At 35.1% G+C, this 17,815-nt stretch overlaps 1 long non-coding RNA gene across 9 annotated transcripts in view; it reads right to left on the reverse strand.

The window, feature by feature from the left end:
• LOC108511142 overlaps nucleotides 1–17,815 on the reverse strand; it is a 57,780-nt gene that overhangs the window by 13,380 nt on the left and 26,585 nt on the right. For 3 of the 9 annotated variants that reach the window (XR_005513820.1, XR_005513823.1, XR_005513822.1), the window contains exon 4: nucleotides 317–399. The exons of the other annotated variants lie outside the window; for them this stretch is intronic. This is a non-coding gene — a long non-coding RNA (uncharacterized LOC108511142). The remainder of the gene's footprint in view (nucleotides 1–316; nucleotides 400–17,815) is intronic. 9 annotated transcript variants of the gene reach the window in all.

A 17,815-nucleotide genomic window follows, 5' to 3' on the forward strand; every position in this document is an offset into this window, starting at 1 on the left:
AATATTTCCATATATCAAATTTTATGATTTCTAGTACTGATGAGGAGTTCAAAAAAATAGATTTTAGATTATAGATAGCCTCTAAGCGAAAGCATCTTCTATCAATAGAAGTTGAATACCTCAAATAAGGTATCAATAGAAGTTGAATACCTCAAATAAGGCTACCTACAAACTATCTCCATAGATCAACTTTTATGATTTCTTGGGCTGATTGATGATAAGTTCAAAAAATTGGATACTAGATAATAGAAACCCTCTAACTCCAAGCACATTCTATCAATATAAGTGGAATAAATAAAATCATAAAATTGCTGACCTTGAAAATCCACAGTCCTCGAAAATGATCTTACGAGAAATCAACTACCAATTGCTTGTTTTTTGGGCATAAGGTCAAATATGCTGTGAGATTTCGAAAGCAATGAAAATATGTGTTAGTTGTCATGGTAAGGAAAGCCATGCCCCATTTATTAGTGAGATAGGAAACTGAACTTCTGTTACAATGTTGATTTGATTTTTAGGAGGTGGAGTGCTCATTTACATAAACACAAAAATAATGGGTTGATCTAAACATATGGTTAATGGTTTCATCTCTCTTGCTTTGAAAGAAGTGCAATGGCAGAAAAAACTTCCATCAACTTAGTTCCTCTTACAAAATATCTTTCCACTAACACTAGATGCATTATTTTTTGAGCAACACTTGGGATTTGAACCCAAGGCCACCTCCAACGGACAAGCTCATAGGGGATAGATGCCAACCAAGCTACCAGTTATTGTTCATAACAAAAAATACTTGAAGATTAAAAAAATAAAAGAAGGATGAATATCCATCTTAATTGTTAATGCTGTAATCGCAACAATCAAACAGAAAATAAGAGGTGGAGCCTTAAAATCTGAAACAATGAATATAGTCCATTTAAGACTTTACCAGAAAGGAGTTAAAACAATGGCACATAGAGTCCAAAATCCACATTCGAACTTTAGCCATAGGAGTTTCAATTCTATATAAGTCTTTCTCATTGGCCAATTAAAAAAGCATCAATAATTTAAAGCTGATTCAACTAAAATTTAGTAACATACTAATCGGTCCAAACCACAGGAAGTAAATTACTTGAAAAAGACTTAGTTGTCTTGTATTGATGCAAGTCAATTTCTCATTACCTAATTGTGAGTATATCCAAAACACTAATGACAAATGAAGGACACATCATAGATGATGATAAATATGATAGCCTTGAGAATTCCTTGTAACGTTTCACTAGTCCGATTGAATAAAATCTGCACACAAGTGTCATTTTTAATTGTGTTTGGCTCACAAAGTGGATTTGAGAAATATTGATTGTAAAGCTTGTTATTTATTACCAAGAGATGGGGCTCATGGCTAGATGGAAAAGGTAGATAATAAGTGGTTGACTGGGGAATAAAAGGAGTTGATGAGTGAAGGAAGAAGAGCATATCTAGAGAAAAGGGCAAGGCGGATGAAAAGACAAAAGAGGAGGCAGGAGAAAAAAGGGTAAATGGACAAAGATGAAAGGAGGTAGAGGGGACAGATGTACAACAAAGAGTATAATGGGGCATGTGAAGGAAGAAGAATCATATGGAAATCCAGTTTGTCCTTAAGAAAGCAATACATGATTAGGGGATGTAGTTAGGCTTTCAAAACATGGCTTCTTATCAAGTATTGAATTAAGAAAACCCTATGGATTCTTGTTCCCCAAATCTTGTTTTCCTAAAGCCCAAATACCAAATAACCCTTGTAAGTTAGTGATGAGCTATTTCCTTACCTTACTTAGCAGTAAGATAGGACAAGAAAAAATTGTTTAATCGTTCTTACATGTGCTCATTTCATGATCTCATGAAATGAATTGATGGATAAACCACATTTTTTTGCTCAAATAGAAAGGATAGACAAGCCAAATATAACTTGTGCAAGCATGAAACCTTATAAAATGTACAAACAAATCCAATGAAGAATAATACTCAAAATACTGATAAAAAGCATGCATTCTCTTAATATAAAGAGCATAGAAATGCAATTTACCCACACGCTACAGACATTCCAATGAAATTTGCTTTTGCTTAGGCCATCTACATTGAGATTTTAAACACTTAATCACAATCACTAGCACTTACAATCCCTAAGAAACAAAAAATTAGTAATAGAATACAAGTATCTTATTGCATATAATGGTAAAAAAGGTTAGGTACCAAAACATACAATTAATTTTATTCATGGTATATTGATACCAAGAACAAATGTTTTCGGAATTTATTTGTATAAAGAAGTATAAATTATATAAATACTTACTTTATAGTGTCCTTGGCCCTACAAATAGTAATTAACACCTTGTAGCACGCTCTCTAAATACTTTTGCAAATTTTATTATAGTTTGTAAATTGACAAGATTGAATGTGAACTATTTGAGTATATAAGTTTTTTTAATATTAAGAACTGATGATAGTTAGCAAGATGCATTTGAAGCATTAAGCCTATGCTGGTGTTGTCACTCAATGGACATTAGGGAAATGACCTATTATTAAAAATCGGCATGACTTCATGTATTGCATGGGGCATGATGTGCTAATGGAACTTGGTTATATATCAATTATAGGCATATGAAGATTCAAATATGAAGGATAGATACTGTATATATGGCCAACCAGTGTGGCACTATCACTTTATATGCCTTGATACAAATAAGCAATAGAAAAAAATGTAACTAGCGATATGTAGCCAATATGTATTGATATAATGTGATACGTATCCTATTCACCCAGTATCCAGGTATACATGTGCCTATATTATTGGCATGTGATTGGCATGGGTCATTAACCAATGTGGGATAGGTGTATGCATGAGATTGCTATCCTTGACCTATCAAGGATTCACTCATATAGGTATGATTAAAATTTATTTACATGACTCTCATCATACAAACTCTTTGCGACATTCTTTTTAATTGTTGTCTTATATAATTGATTTATCATAATCATGAGTGCTCGCATTGGCTAAATTGACCTAAGGCACCAAATAAGGAATAGGATTCTAGTGACACTCAAGATACTAAACAAGCTTATGAAGGAAACTTTATTTGATACAAACAAACCAAATCATTTTGAAATCTTTATTAAGAAAAAAATTAGGTATATTATGCACATATGTTTGTTAACTTGTGAGTCTTTTAAACGGGTCATCGATATTTTTTCTAATTTTTTATGCCTTTTAACTCTAGGTTTACATATTATGACCAATGTTTTAGATCCCACCCTAAATACTGAGCCATTTTGGTGCTTAAGGCACAAGTTAGCAATTTGACCATGGTTGGCCTACAACCAAGTGCTTCATATGGAGGAGAATCAAAGAGCTCTTGACCTCCTCCATTGCTCATCTCATTGCTAATCCTTCAACTGCTAATCAAGCATCGATCACTCTTCTTGTCTATCTAGTGATGATGAGACATGTGACCACCACCATGTTTAGAGGATGGCTCAAGGGAAAAAGATGTTGATGGTGATTAGGGTGACAAGCCAAAAGATAAGAGATTAGAAGACACAACTAGGGCATTATAATTATTTTCTTTTCCAGTTTTCCGATGGACCACATAATTGGTGAGTTGAGAAGGTCATTGAGCCATACCCTATTGGCTCGAATGGTTAAATGCAACCATCTAAGTTAGGGTTGAATAAGTTTTAATTAGGTACAGGTTCTAATATGACCCTATGCATTGAAGCTCATGGGTTTGAAGCACCAAAATCTAGTAGAAACCTCATACATCATGCATGTTCCACCATGAAATACCATCCTCAACATGAATGAAAATCCGATGAAGCTTGTATTTCTCAATAGATTAGAAAAATGTAAAGATTACTAAAAAAATTTATCGACACATTAAATATTGATTAGTTCTATAATAACCAATGCATATTTTCAATTTATAAATATATGTTTAATTCATATAAGCACATCAAACCATACAAATTTTGTGAATGTGTGGTGCTTTCAACTATATCAGCACAATGACCGTAACTCTACTCATTCATGCAAAGCATTACAAACAAACAACATAAAAATCTATATGTTTCACATCTTCAACTTCAAACCACGAGCAATACCATTATACATTAGAAGAAAGGGCATCATCAAAAATTTTGGAAGGAACAAATTGACATAGTGAAATGAAGTGATATTAAATTGATATTTAGAGTGGCATTGAATTGATAAATGTTTTATGGGCTAAAAGAGTAAAAGAGGGACATTGAATTGATATTTAAGCCCGACCACTATGGCACGACATGATACTATCATGCTACTACCTTCCCTAGACATGAAAGTGGCACGATTTCAGCTAATGTGCTACAACCTTTAGTGTATTTTTCTAGTTTTTGATAAGCATGAAAAGCAATAGCATATGATAGCATGACTCGACATGATATGCACCATGGTAGAGTGAGGCCAACATGCCAACGACACAAGATCCATTAGATGAGCAGATTTAAATCTAGAATGACAAAATTTGCACTCATCGACAAGCAATTTTAATTTAAACAATATGAATTTTCCTATCACTACTAATCAATGACTTTTCTTTTTTACTTTTGATTCTTTCCTTGATGCCATTTTCACTTTCAATAACTCATCTTTTCAGTTCCATTCTCGATGTCCTATAAACTGCTATTATCATCAAGTTTTGCATAGAAGTTTAATATTGATTTATTTAAGATGTCATTTTTGGATAAAATCAATGAGAATTATTGTTGAAAATAATGAAATGCAATTCAACAAATGAAATAGGTGCTTATGTAGGTCAAAAATATATTTTTTCGTTAGTTGTAGAATTAGCACCTTAGCTGAATTAATGAAGAACAACAAAGGGGGAGAAGGTTTAATAATACAATCAAGAATCCATGCAGCATAAAAAATTCCATACCCCACACCCCGTCCAAGAAAAAAGAAAAAGAGCCAAAGCATTAGCAGTGGGTTTTAGTTTGAATATCGAACATATAATAAGGATTCTCAATTAATATTGTAGGAATTGTTATTGAACATGACATATGCCTGAATTGTAATAGAAAGTAAAATATGTATTTCATGTAGGGATTGCCAGAAGGATATATTACTTTATTAGTCACAAAAACATGCTGCAACAAAAATATTCTTTTACAAAACAATAATGTGAATACGTAACTATCACTAAAAGAATGATTGACATACTATCTTCTTCATGTAACAATGAGATGTCACTAAAGAACGTGGCCAATTGTTTGTCGGAATCCCTCACTTTAACTTAGAAAACATCTACCATTCTTACCAAAGAAGCATTATGTCATGCTCATGCATGTAACCTTTTGGCACAATAATGTATTATGTTATGCCATATCCTATTGTGCCACTTTGCACTGATCGCACGCCCAACAATATTACGAGGTTCATGCCAATCAAAATGAGTCAATGATGGTCATATTGGTTTATTCAAACGTGTGGTTAGACTAGAACAAAGTACTATACACATATATGGACTAAAAATATGAAACAAGGTGTGCACCCTTCTACCATCTCAATACCTTACTACCATATAATGTATCACGTGTTATGGTTGGCACAATATATATTGAATAGCATGCTTTAGCATGGCAAGATGACTCAATCCATGATTTCAGCCATGTTAAATTAAATTTAGCTCTTGAACTTGAGTGCCAAATAAGCTTTAAAAGCAAATTATTTATGAACTCCAAGATAGACTATGATTTTTTGTGTAACATGTCAAATTTATCCTTTTGGGCATAAGTCTTCCATTAATTCAAATATAAAATGACTGCATGGATGAAAAAGACCAAAATACCCTACCACATGTAACACCAATAGAGATTTGGAAACTTCGCAAAAGTTCTTAACAAGTGTTAGGAGGATATGGATTTAGATGACATGTTCAGATCTAAAGATCTTTATTTGCTTTCATAAACTAACATGCCCCATAAAACTATTCATCATCTGTACGATGAAGATCAATTCTTCATAAAATGATCTTTAGTATGAAAAATTTTGAGAATCATGATGGGAGGAACTCAGCCAAAAATTGAGAAATTTATTAGTGCATTTCTCTTGTTTAAACAATATAAAGAATCCATATCTAATTCTTGGCACTAAGTCACTTTGTCAAGCAATGGGGACACTAAGTATTTCAAGAGTTATGTATCTATGCACCAACAAAAATATTGTATTAAATACATTAAATTTGTTAGGGTAAATGCACTAAAAGAGGACAAATTTTAGCGGACAATACGGCTATAGTTGGTGGGAAACCCTCTTAAGGAAAAAGCATACTAGATCCAATCTTTTGGTCCCTGTGAAAAGGAAAATGAATTTTATGTTCTTCCTTCCAAAGGAGATTTAGTGATATCTTATCGGTTGCTGATTTCTCCATACCCTTGGAAAATATTTTGATAAGAAAAGGCTAGAATGGTATGATACCACCATCACTATAGTATTTAGATAAGGTGCATAAACTTAAATGTATAAGAATAAGTTAACATTCTAGAGAGAAACCACCCCAAGTTAAATTTAGTCAATCAAGATACAAGGAAAAACAAGCTAAATTGTATAAGGAAACAAGCGAAACATCAATACTCTTTGCAAATTTTCGCTATTATACTATTATTTTTATAATACTACATAAGTTCAAATCTAATGACAAGAGGGACTCACAACGTTAGATTTCTTGCTATTGGTGATGAGACAACCCAAGCCTTTTCGGTTTTTTTTTCTTTCTTCATCTTTTCCTCATTCTTCCATGTTCTATTCCAATCATTAATCTCCTGTACTCTTCTCATTTGCTCACATAATTCTTACTCTTTTTGCACAAAAAGAAGACGCGACATCCTTCTATCTTTTATGTAGTAATGAAATTATGACCTTTTCTAATATAAATAATTTAGTAGGAGAAATGAAAATAGCAATACCTAGAGAAATGCAAGCAGCTTGGCCATTGGTCCATGCTAGTTCGTGCCTCTTTCTTCAGACTAAGGAATGTTGAACTTACTCAAACCGAGTGATTCGAACGGTGCCAGGCCGAAGCGATCAAGAACCGGAACAGCTCGGGTGGTCGGCTTGATTCAACCTAGTTTAGTCTTTTAATGGCTCCTAAGATCCCTATTCGGTCTTTTAAATGCTCTCATGACCCTGTTCGGCCTTGTAAAGGCTCCTCAAACATGTGCATTCCAAGCTCTCCCCCCAACGTTCCAACCAAAACCCTAGAAGAAGGTCATCTCTCCCTCTCCCATTCTCCCTCTCTCCTCGAAGCCCTATACAATCATGATCCCCTTTTCTTTGTTGTTTGGCTGCTGTCTCTGACATGGCGGACGCCACAAATAGAAAAAGCGAGATACTAAACCCCTTGTCCTTCTTTTTGGGATTGGTAGAGTGGTGCTCAGGTCCCAAAGATGCTTGGAACTCGGACGGAAGGTGCTCTCCCCCTCCTTCTCTATCCCTTCCATCCTCTCTCCCTCCCTCTCCCAATTTTAGTATGTCCGGGAGTGGAATGGCACAGATCCGTACCGTACCGTACCAAGCACCATTGGTACAACTCCAGTATTGGTTTGACGGACCTTGCTTCAAGCCTTGGGCCTTCAATGGAGATTTCAATACCACCTATAAACCCTATAAAGGAAATGGAGACACTCAGTTTCTACGGGTAAACTCTAACTTTTCTTGCTTCATTAGAACCTCAAATTTGATCGATCTTCCCCTTGAAGGCCAGGACTTAGCAATTGCCGAGAGGCTCCCATCATGGCCAAACTTGACAGATTCCTAATACCTTTGAATGGGACACTCTTTGTCCAAACTCTTGTCAATCGACCTTAACAAAATCTTGTTTAGACCATGGATTCTTCTCCTTTAAGGACCACCCCTAGAAAGGTTTACTTTAAATTTGAAAAATGCTGGTTATTAAATTTTTCTCTCCTCGAAACTGTTGCGATGCTTGGAACTCACCCCCCTTCCCGTGATGCAGTGGCAACTCTTGTGCCGAAATTGAGAGGAACAAAGGATGCCCTCAAGGCTTGGAATTATGAAAATAAGGTTGCGTTAAGAAATTGCAAATCTAATATGCTTCTTTTGATCCAAAATGTTGGTCTAAAAGAGGGAAAGGCATTCTCTAACCTCTCTTGTAAGGGATTGCCAACTTACTTAGTGAGCTGCTCCACATATATGAAAATGAAGAAATTTACTAGAAATAATGGTCTGATGTTAGATGGTTGAAGGTAGGGGATAATAGCACTGCTTGTTTCTATAAAATAACAAATTATCATAGAAAGTTTAATTTGATCCATAGCATTTCTTAGCAAGGCTGACTTTTCTCCAACCCCATGGTTATGCCTTCAAGTCCTTTAAAGAATCTTCTTTATTCCAAACACTGCCCATATTTATCTTGATAGGGAGCAGCTCTACACACCCCTATACCCTGACCTTTTTGGACTTGACGCACCATTCACTCTTGATGAAATAAAAAAAAATTGTTTTTTGCTTCAAGGGGGACAAGAGCCTCAACCAAGATGGATTCACTTATTGCTTCTACTAGCATTTTTGGGACTTGATCAAGAACGATCTCCTCCTTTTTGATTAGCTCTACAATAAAAACATTGATCTATAATGGATGAACTATGTCGTCTTGACCTTAATCCCTAAAAAGGACCGGCATCTTCCCCAGAAGATTTCCACCCTATTAGTCTTATCCACAGAAGTATCAAATCTTCTCAAGGTTGCTGGCAAACCAACTGCATGCTCTCTTATCTTCTTTGGTTGACCCAACCTAAGCTACTTTTATTAAAAGCCACTCTTCTACTGATAACATCCTTTACATTTTCTAAAATGCTTTCATTGCAAAGTGATCTGGCCAAGAGGGATTGTTATGCTAAATTGACTTTGCTAAGGCTTTTGATAAACTTAATGCCTCCTATCTTCTAAGGCTTCTCATGAAAAAAAAGGTTTTCCTAATAAAAAGATCAGTTGGATAAGCAACTTGTTGCTCTCCTTAAAGGTGCCAAACAACATCAATGAAAAACCGAACACTACATTTCATGGAAATGTAGCCACATACAGGGGGACTTCTTTCCCCCTATCTCTTCATCCTTGTGGTTGACGCCCTTTGTAGAGTTATAAATAGAGTAGCCCATTCAAATCTCTTAAGGCAGCATGGTGCCCCTTGGATCCTAGGGGGAACCAAGATTTGTCAGTTTATTGGTGACACCATCATCTTTGCTCGGCCATTCAATGATAATATTTCGGCAAATTTGCTAATGACACCATCATCTTGGCTCAGCCATCCAAAGACAATAATTCGGCCCTCAAAATCGTTTCTTCCTACTTTGAGACGGTTTCTGTAGGAACTAGAGAATGAAAAAGTAAGAAAGAAAAATGCTCCCAGGCACATTACAACGTCGTTTTTCTTAGCACAATATTTGCCCCCACCACTTGTGTGCAAAAGGGATCAGCAAATTTGTCTCCAGGATACAATGGAGCTTAGAAAAATCTATTTGTTTGATAGCATTTTGCATTATCGATATCAAACTAGAAAACTCTAAGAGTTTGGCTATAATGGCAAGACTAAAACGAGAGAAAATTTGAGAAGAAAAAAATGAATATGTTGTCATAATTTTTCTGTAGTAGAGAGACCCTTTTATAGTGTTCTTGGTGTCTCTTCAAACGGTCACAATACTTGTTTGAATAGCCACCACTTTTCAGACAGCCATCATTTGTGCCTGTTCAAAGAGTCACATCTTTTCACCTTCAACTACCTTTCTAGGGTTGCATCTTTTCACCACCTTTCTTTCAGAAGAAACAACGCCCAAAACATACATATATATAGATATATAATTTTGAAAATTTCCAGCAATCCCCCACCATTTTCAAAATTATAAAGAGTCTTTGCCAAAATAGAAAAATTCATGCATACATAAAAGTGTCTTGTAGACTTGAACTTTTACATAGTGATAACATGTCAAAGTTAATCAGGTTAGCATGGTAGGCAAGCTTTGAACAGTGAAACTCTATGACCAATCGGACATATCTAACACATAAATTTTCTTCCTCTTCGAGTTGTTCTAAAATCCGACCCGTGGATTGGCCTTGGGTCTATATCCTGGTTTCATGATTGCTCTAAAGACAAAGTCTAGGCCTCATAGGTGGCGGCACCACCACCGAAACTCCTATAGGTAGGCTTATCAAAAGTGCCCCGGAACCCTACACTTTAACAGAAAAACTATTACAAGCCTATTAGGTACATAATGTACAACTCCACTTTATCATTACAGGTACCAAGCACTTTTTACCTTGGGATGATAATTTAGTAGTGCTTCCGATCACAACATATGATGTACTTTTGCTCATTGAACTCAAAGCCTTATAGTTACAAGGGTTGAGTTGAGTTTCCATCATTGGTGATCATTTTCTATGAACTGTAGTCCCATCCCCTTTAATGTTTTCCACATCAAATCCCTTGTGAGTCTTTTAGTTAATGGATTTACCAAGTTTTGACAGGATCTCACAAAATCAATGTTAATACTCGATCAGTGAGTAATTGCCTTACATAACTATGTCTTAGACCAATGTGTCTAGATTTACCATTGTAAACATGGGCTATACGCCCTTGACAGCATAGCTTGACTATCACAATGTAATGATATAGAAGACATTGGCTTAGGCCAAATAAAATTTCTAACAACAAATTTCGTAACCACTCTACCTCTTTGCCACAAGAGGCCAAAGCTATGAACTCTGCTGCCACAGTAGAATCAGTTATAATTGTTTGTTTTTTGGATCCCCAGGAGATTGCTCCTCCACCAAGAGTGAGTATCCACCCACTGGTTGATTTGTGATCCTCATTCTTAGTGATCCAACTAGCATTTGTGAACCCTTCTAAAATTGAAGGATAACTACTGTACATAATGCCATAATTTATGGTCTTTTTGAGATACTTCAAAATTCTATGTACAGCGTTCCAGTGGATATTACTAGGATTACTAGTATATCTACTCATTTTGCCCACTGCAAAGGCAATGTCAGGTTTTGTACAAGTCATGGCATACATCAAACAACCAATAACTCTAGCATACTCCAATTGATCTATAGCTCTACCAATATTAGCATACAATTTCATATTTGTATCAAAAGGAGGAGAAACAGGCTTGCAATCAAACTGATTAAATCTCTTTAATATTTTCTCAATGTAATGAGACTGAGTGAGCATTAATCCTTCATTATTTCTAATGATCCTTATTCCTAAAGTTACTTCAACACCTAAATCTTTCATATCAAAATTAAATGACAAATACTTCTTCATATTTTCAATACTTTCTATATCAGTACCAAAAATCAACATGTCATCAACATATAAGCACATTATCACACCTTTGTTTGTTTGAAATTTACTATAAACACATTTATCAGCATCATGAATTTTAAAACCATTAGCAACAATAGTTTTGTCAAATTTTTCATGTTATCGTTTTGGAACTTGTTTAAGTCCATAAAGAGATTTAACTAGTTTTCATGGTATAGTTTACAAAACTCTCTGGTTGTTCCATGTAAATTTTTTTTTCAAGTTTTCCATTCAAAAATGCAATTTTCACATCCATTTGATGAATATGAAACTTATAAATGGATGTCAATCAATTAATGTTTGAATAGTAGAAATTATAAAAATAGGAGCATATGTATCAAAGTAGTCTATACCTTCCTTTTGTTTAAAATCCTTAGCAACCAACCTAGCCTTAAACTTATCTATGGTTCCATCAACTTTTAATTTTTTCTTGAATATCCACTTACAACCAATTGGTCTAGAACTAGGCGGCAGGTCTACTAACTTTCATATTTTGTTATCCATTATAGAATCTATTTCATCATTAATGGCTTCTTACCAAAATGCAGCATCTTCATACTTCATAGCCTCTTCATATGTTAAAGGATTAGTTTCTGTACTTTGGAAAATCATAATTTTATTAAGTGTTGAAACTCTTGATCCTTCAACCAAAAATGTAACAAAATTTGGTCCGAATGATTTTTCTTTTCTCATTTTTTTACTTTTCCTTATTTCAGGAGGTTCACTTGATTCACCAGATTCATTACTTTTTGTCATAGGTTCCACCACCTTATCATTAATAGATGGAATTGAAGTGAACCTATTTTTATAAAATTCTGCATCCCTGGATTTTATATCCTGATCAACTACTGTACGAATAGCATTTACCGCTGCGGCTTGAGCAGCATAGGGTGTACCTCTTCTTGTGCTTTTGAATCCAGAAGCGTAGGCACAAGAAATAAAGGTAGGAGGATCCAGAGGCATAGAAGCAAGGTTGCAGGAAAGCCAGGTGCTAGCTAGGTGTGTGTTAGTTCATCCCAGAGACATAGTCATTTGATCCAATGACTAAAAATCTGTAGTCTTTGCTATGTTGTGCATATCCCAAAAATATACACTTAATTTCCGTTTATCCTAATTTTCTTATCTTAGGTTCAGGCAATCTAACAATAGCTCTACAACCCCACATCTTAAATAACTAAGGTTAAGCTTTCTTTTCTTCCATAACTCAGATGGAGTTACTTTTGATTTTTTATGTGGTATTCTATTTAATATATAACATGCAGTGAGAAGAGCTTCACCCCAAAAACTTTTGTTAATCCTAGAATTAAGCATCGTAGCATTAACCATTTCAACCAGCGTTCTATTTTTCTCTTTCAGCAACTCCATTTTGTTATGGAGTATATGCAATAGATGTTTCATGAATTATGCCAACTGATCACAATATACAGGAAAATGATATTCTCCTTCTTTATCTGATCAAAGGCATTTTATTATCACTTCACATTGATTTTCAACTTCAGTTTTATAAATCTTAAATTTGTCTAGAACTTCACTCTTTGAATGCATTAAATAAACATAGCAGTATCTAGAGAAATCATCTATGAAGGATACAAAATATTTTTTACCTCCTCTGGAGGGGGTGCTATGCATATCACATACATCACTATGTACAATCTGCAATAAAATAGAAGTTCTATCTATTCTTGAAAATGGTTTTTTGGTTATTTTTGTTTGCATGCAGACTTTACACTTATCATCCATGTCATTAGCATACTTTGGAATTAAGTCCAGTTTAATCATTTCTTCCATTCTTTTGTTGTTCACATGTCCTAATCTATGATGCCATAAAGTAAAGGAATCAACAATATAAGCAAAAGATTTCATCTTACTAATATTAAGCTTGAACATTCCCTCATACAAATAACCCTTCCCCACAAAAGTATCTCCTTTGGTCAGAATAAACTTATCTGACTCAAAGACTAACTTAAATCCATACTTATTCAGTAGACTTCTTGATACAAGGTGTTGAGGGATTGTTGTTCCCTTATTTGATTTTGATAAGCCCAAAATACTTGAGTATATTTTATATTATACTAATGAATTCAAGTGAGTGTTTTAGGGAATATACTGCTATATACATTAGAATGACTTAGAAAAGTGGTTCAGGATTAGAAAGATCAATTATTATAATGTTTGGCACCATTTTTATCTTGCCCTGAACTCGAGTCGACTCTAGGGTTTCGCAAGTCGACTCTGGCACAAAAGATTGTATATGGCACGACCTCGAGTCAACACCCAGGTTGGGCTAGTCGACTCCGGATAGATTGGCTGAAAGTAGAATTATCAAGTTCAGAGCACGAGTCGACTCCACCTGAGATTGAGTCGACCTCAGAGAAAAGACAGAAGACTCATTTTTCAACCTAACTGATACCGAGTCGACTCCGACAGTTACCGAGTCGACTCCGACTATTACCGAGTCGACTTCAACAAAAAGATAGAAGATCTATTTTTCAACCTAACTGATACCGAGTCGACTCCGACTGTTACCGAGTCGACTCCAACAAAAAGACAGAAGATCTGTTTTTCTGCGTAACTGATATTGAGTCGACACATAAAGATCGCGAGCCGCCTCCAACTTTTGGCGAGCCGACTCTAGATGACACGAGTCGACTCCGATAAGAAAAGACAAAAATATTAGTTTCTGGCGCACTGAATTCGAGTTGACACTTAAAGATCGCGAGCCATCTCCAACTTTTAGCGAGCCGTCACCAGATGACGCGAGTCGACTCCAACAAAAAAAAAACAAAACGATTAGTTTCTGGCACTTTGAGATCGAGCTGACACTTGAAAGACGTGAGCCGTCTCCTGTCTTTGGCGAGTCAACTCCGGAATACCACGAGCCGACTCCTGGAGGATAGCCGGGTAAGTACTTTTAAAAGATAAAGTGGAAGAGTCGTCACCTGAAAAACATGAGTCGACTCCAGCTACAGTCAAGCCGTCTCCAAGTCGCACAAGTCGACTCCAATCTCAACGGTCATATTGTCAGGTTGCACAGTTGAGTCAGAACGGCTCTTTCACCTTTTGTAACGACTAGTTTTTAAAAAGGAGGCCTCTGAAAAGTGTTTAAAAGAAAAAAGGAGACAAGAACAAAGTATCCATTGAAGAGCATTCAAGTTTATATCCACCAAAAAGGATTGAAGCCTTTCTCAAAGCAAAAAGAGGAGTAATTGCCCTAATATCAAATTCAGGAGTACTCCTCTCATTCAAGGCTCGGTTAACTAATCCTCAACCACCAGCATTTTCAAGATAGGATCCAGAAAAGAAGAAGCCACATCCTACTTCAACATAAAATCTGTTTGAAAGCTTCTTCTCATTAATATTGCTTTTATTGTACTGTAACTATATAACTTTTATATTTTGCTAGTATACTTGATTCAATCAGGGGATTGAATTAAGGAGAACAAGGTTGGTTGGTGAACCAGTGTAAAACCAGCAAGATAGGTTGTAGTTGGTGAACCAAGAAAAACCAACTGGATTAGATTATAATTCCGGGTAAAACAATTAGTTTGGTTGGAGTCGGTGATCCTATGAAAACCGACCGAGTTCGTTGTGATCTCGTGAAAACAACAAGTTGTGAGCTTGTAAAACAACTGACTGTAATCAGGAAGATTATAGTAGAATTCCCAAAAGGATTTAGGAAGTGGACGTAGGAGCAGGGTTGGCTCCGAACCACTATAACACTTATTGTGTTTGTGTTGTGGTTCCTTGAGTATCACGTTACCATTGCTTTCTTTATAGTTAAGATTTATCTCTTAGATTAAAATCAAGAAAGCTTATATAATCTCATTTGATATTTCGAAAAGAAACTAAAGTTATTATTCATAACCCAATTCATCCCCCCTCTTGGGTTGTCTATTGGGCAACAAGTGGTATCAGAGTAGGTGCTTTCTTAGTGATTGTTGTTCCAATCATAACTAGAGTAAAAGATCATGACAACTCAATTTGGTTATACCCTTGCTGAGGGACAGTCAGGCAATAGGCCCCCATTGTTCAATGGTACAAATTATACCTATTGAAAGAATAGAATGAGAATCTTCATTCAAGCACAAGATTATGATGTATGAAGCATCATTGAAAAAGGACCACACATTGCTACACGCACAATAGATAACATCTCTATTCTTAAGCCTGAAAAAGATTGGGATGATCATGATAGGAGAAAAGCCCAACTGAATGCTAAGGCAATGAATGTATTATATTGTGCCTTAGATCCTAATGAATTCAATAGGATCTCTTGTGCTTCAGCTAAAGAAATATGGGATAGTTTTGAGGTTACCCATAAGGGAACTAATCAAGTAAAGGAGTCTAAAGTAAACATATTAGTACATAAATATGAACTCTTCAAAATGGAACCTACTGAAACCATTACTTGCATGTTTACAAGATTCACTAATATCATTAATGGGCTGAAATGTCTTGGTAAATCATATACTAACAGTAAACTTGTCAGAAAAGTGCTACATTCTTTACCTCGGACATGGGAAGCTAAAGTAACAGCAATCCAAGAAGCCAGGGATCTTAACATGTTTCCACTTGAAGAACTTCTTGGATCCCTGATGACTCACGAGCTAACTATGAAGGAACATACCAAGGATGAGAGCCAAAGAAGAAAGGTAATTACACTTAAATCCACTACTAAAGAAAATACTTACAGCAGTAGCAGTGAGAATGAAAATGAGGAAGATGAGGAAGAAGCCCTACTTGTAAAGAAGTTCAGAAAATTCATGAGCAAAAGGAGGCCTCCCTACAAAAAGAAGTTCACCCCTCATGCCTTCGACCGAGAAAAAGGTAAAGAAAAAGAAAGAGAGGCAGTCAAGTGCTATGAATATAATAAATCAGGACACTTCAGAGCTGATTGCCCACTCGTAAAGAAGCTTGGGAAAATAAAGAAAAAGGCACTCCTTATAACCTTAAGCGAAAGTGATAATTCATCACTAGAAGAAGAATCACAGGAATTGGCAAATATCTGCCTTATGGCAAATGGAGAAGAGGTAAGACCTGAAACACATTTCGATTTTACTTTTGATGAATTATATGTTGCATTTAATGAATTAATGGATGTATGCAGAACTTTAACCTCAAAGAACAAAGATTTAAAACTCTCTAATCAATCACTCATGAAAAAAACTGAAATCTTAACAAAAGAAAGAGAGATTGATTAAAGAAGTTTCAAGATTAAAAATGACTAATCAATCTATAAAAGACTGCTTAACTAAAGACACAAATCTACTGAAAAATGAAAATCAACTTTTAAGTGAGAAAGTTAATAAATATAAACCTATTGTTGCAAAATTTACTTTTAGTTCAGAAAAATTGAAGATGATTCTTGATAATCAAAGAGCTGTTTTTAATAAAGCTGATTTAGGATACAAGCCTAATAACAAACAGAAATTACTTAAAAATTTCTTTGTAAGAGCTAAAGATATTCAAACAGAAAGTATTGCACATTTTAGTGATAAAGAAATTAGGGATGAACCAAACATAAAAAGAGAAAAGAAAAAGAAAGAAAATTTTGTTTGGGTTCCAAAAGGGACCATCTATACTAACCATATAGGACCCAAGAAAGTTTGAATACCTAAATCTATTTGATGTGTGCTTCTAGGAATGTCTTGTGGCCAAATGTAATGAAAGAAGTTGGTACCTAGACAGTGGCTGCTCAAAACATATGACAGGTGAAAAAGATCATTTTCTCACCTTTGAAGCAAAAGAAGGTGGTATAGTGACTTTCGATGATAACAACCAAGGTCGTGTAAAAAAAATGGTAAAATTTAAATTACCCCTTCTACTTATATTGATAATGTATTGTATGTTGATGGACTTAAGCACAATTTGATTAGTATCAGTCAACTATGTGATAAGGGATTTGAGGTTTCATTTAAATCATCATTATGCATAGTAATTAATCCAGTTGACAATAGCATAGTATTTAAAGGACTAAGACGTGAAAATGTATACTTAATAAATCTAGATGATCTTACTAAAAATAGCCACTGCTTAGTAGCAAATGATGTTAAGATATATGATGGAAGTTGGTTGTGGCATCGTAAATTAGGCCATACTAACATGGACATATTATCTAAACTAATCAAGAAGGATCTAGTAATTGGATTACCAAAACTTAAATTCGAGAAAGATAGAGTTTGCAATGCATGCCAACTTGGTAAACAAACAAAGAATTCATTCAAATCTAAGGATGCAATCTCAACTACTAGGCCATTAGAACTACTCCATATGGATCTCTTTGGACCAACTAAAACTATTAGTCTAGGTCGAAAGAGGTATGGACTTGTGATTATAGATGATTATTCTAGGTTCACATGAGTTCTATTCCTAGCACATAAAAACGAAGCATTCAACTCATTCATGAAATTCTACAAGAAAGCCATAAATGAAAAGAATACCACAAT

This window comes from Phoenix dactylifera, chromosome 1 (genome assembly GCF_009389715.1).
Source record: "Phoenix dactylifera cultivar Barhee BC4 chromosome 1, palm_55x_up_171113_PBpolish2nd_filt_p, whole genome shotgun sequence".
NCBI classification, from domain to species: domain Eukaryota; kingdom Viridiplantae; phylum Streptophyta; class Magnoliopsida; order Arecales; family Arecaceae; genus Phoenix; species Phoenix dactylifera.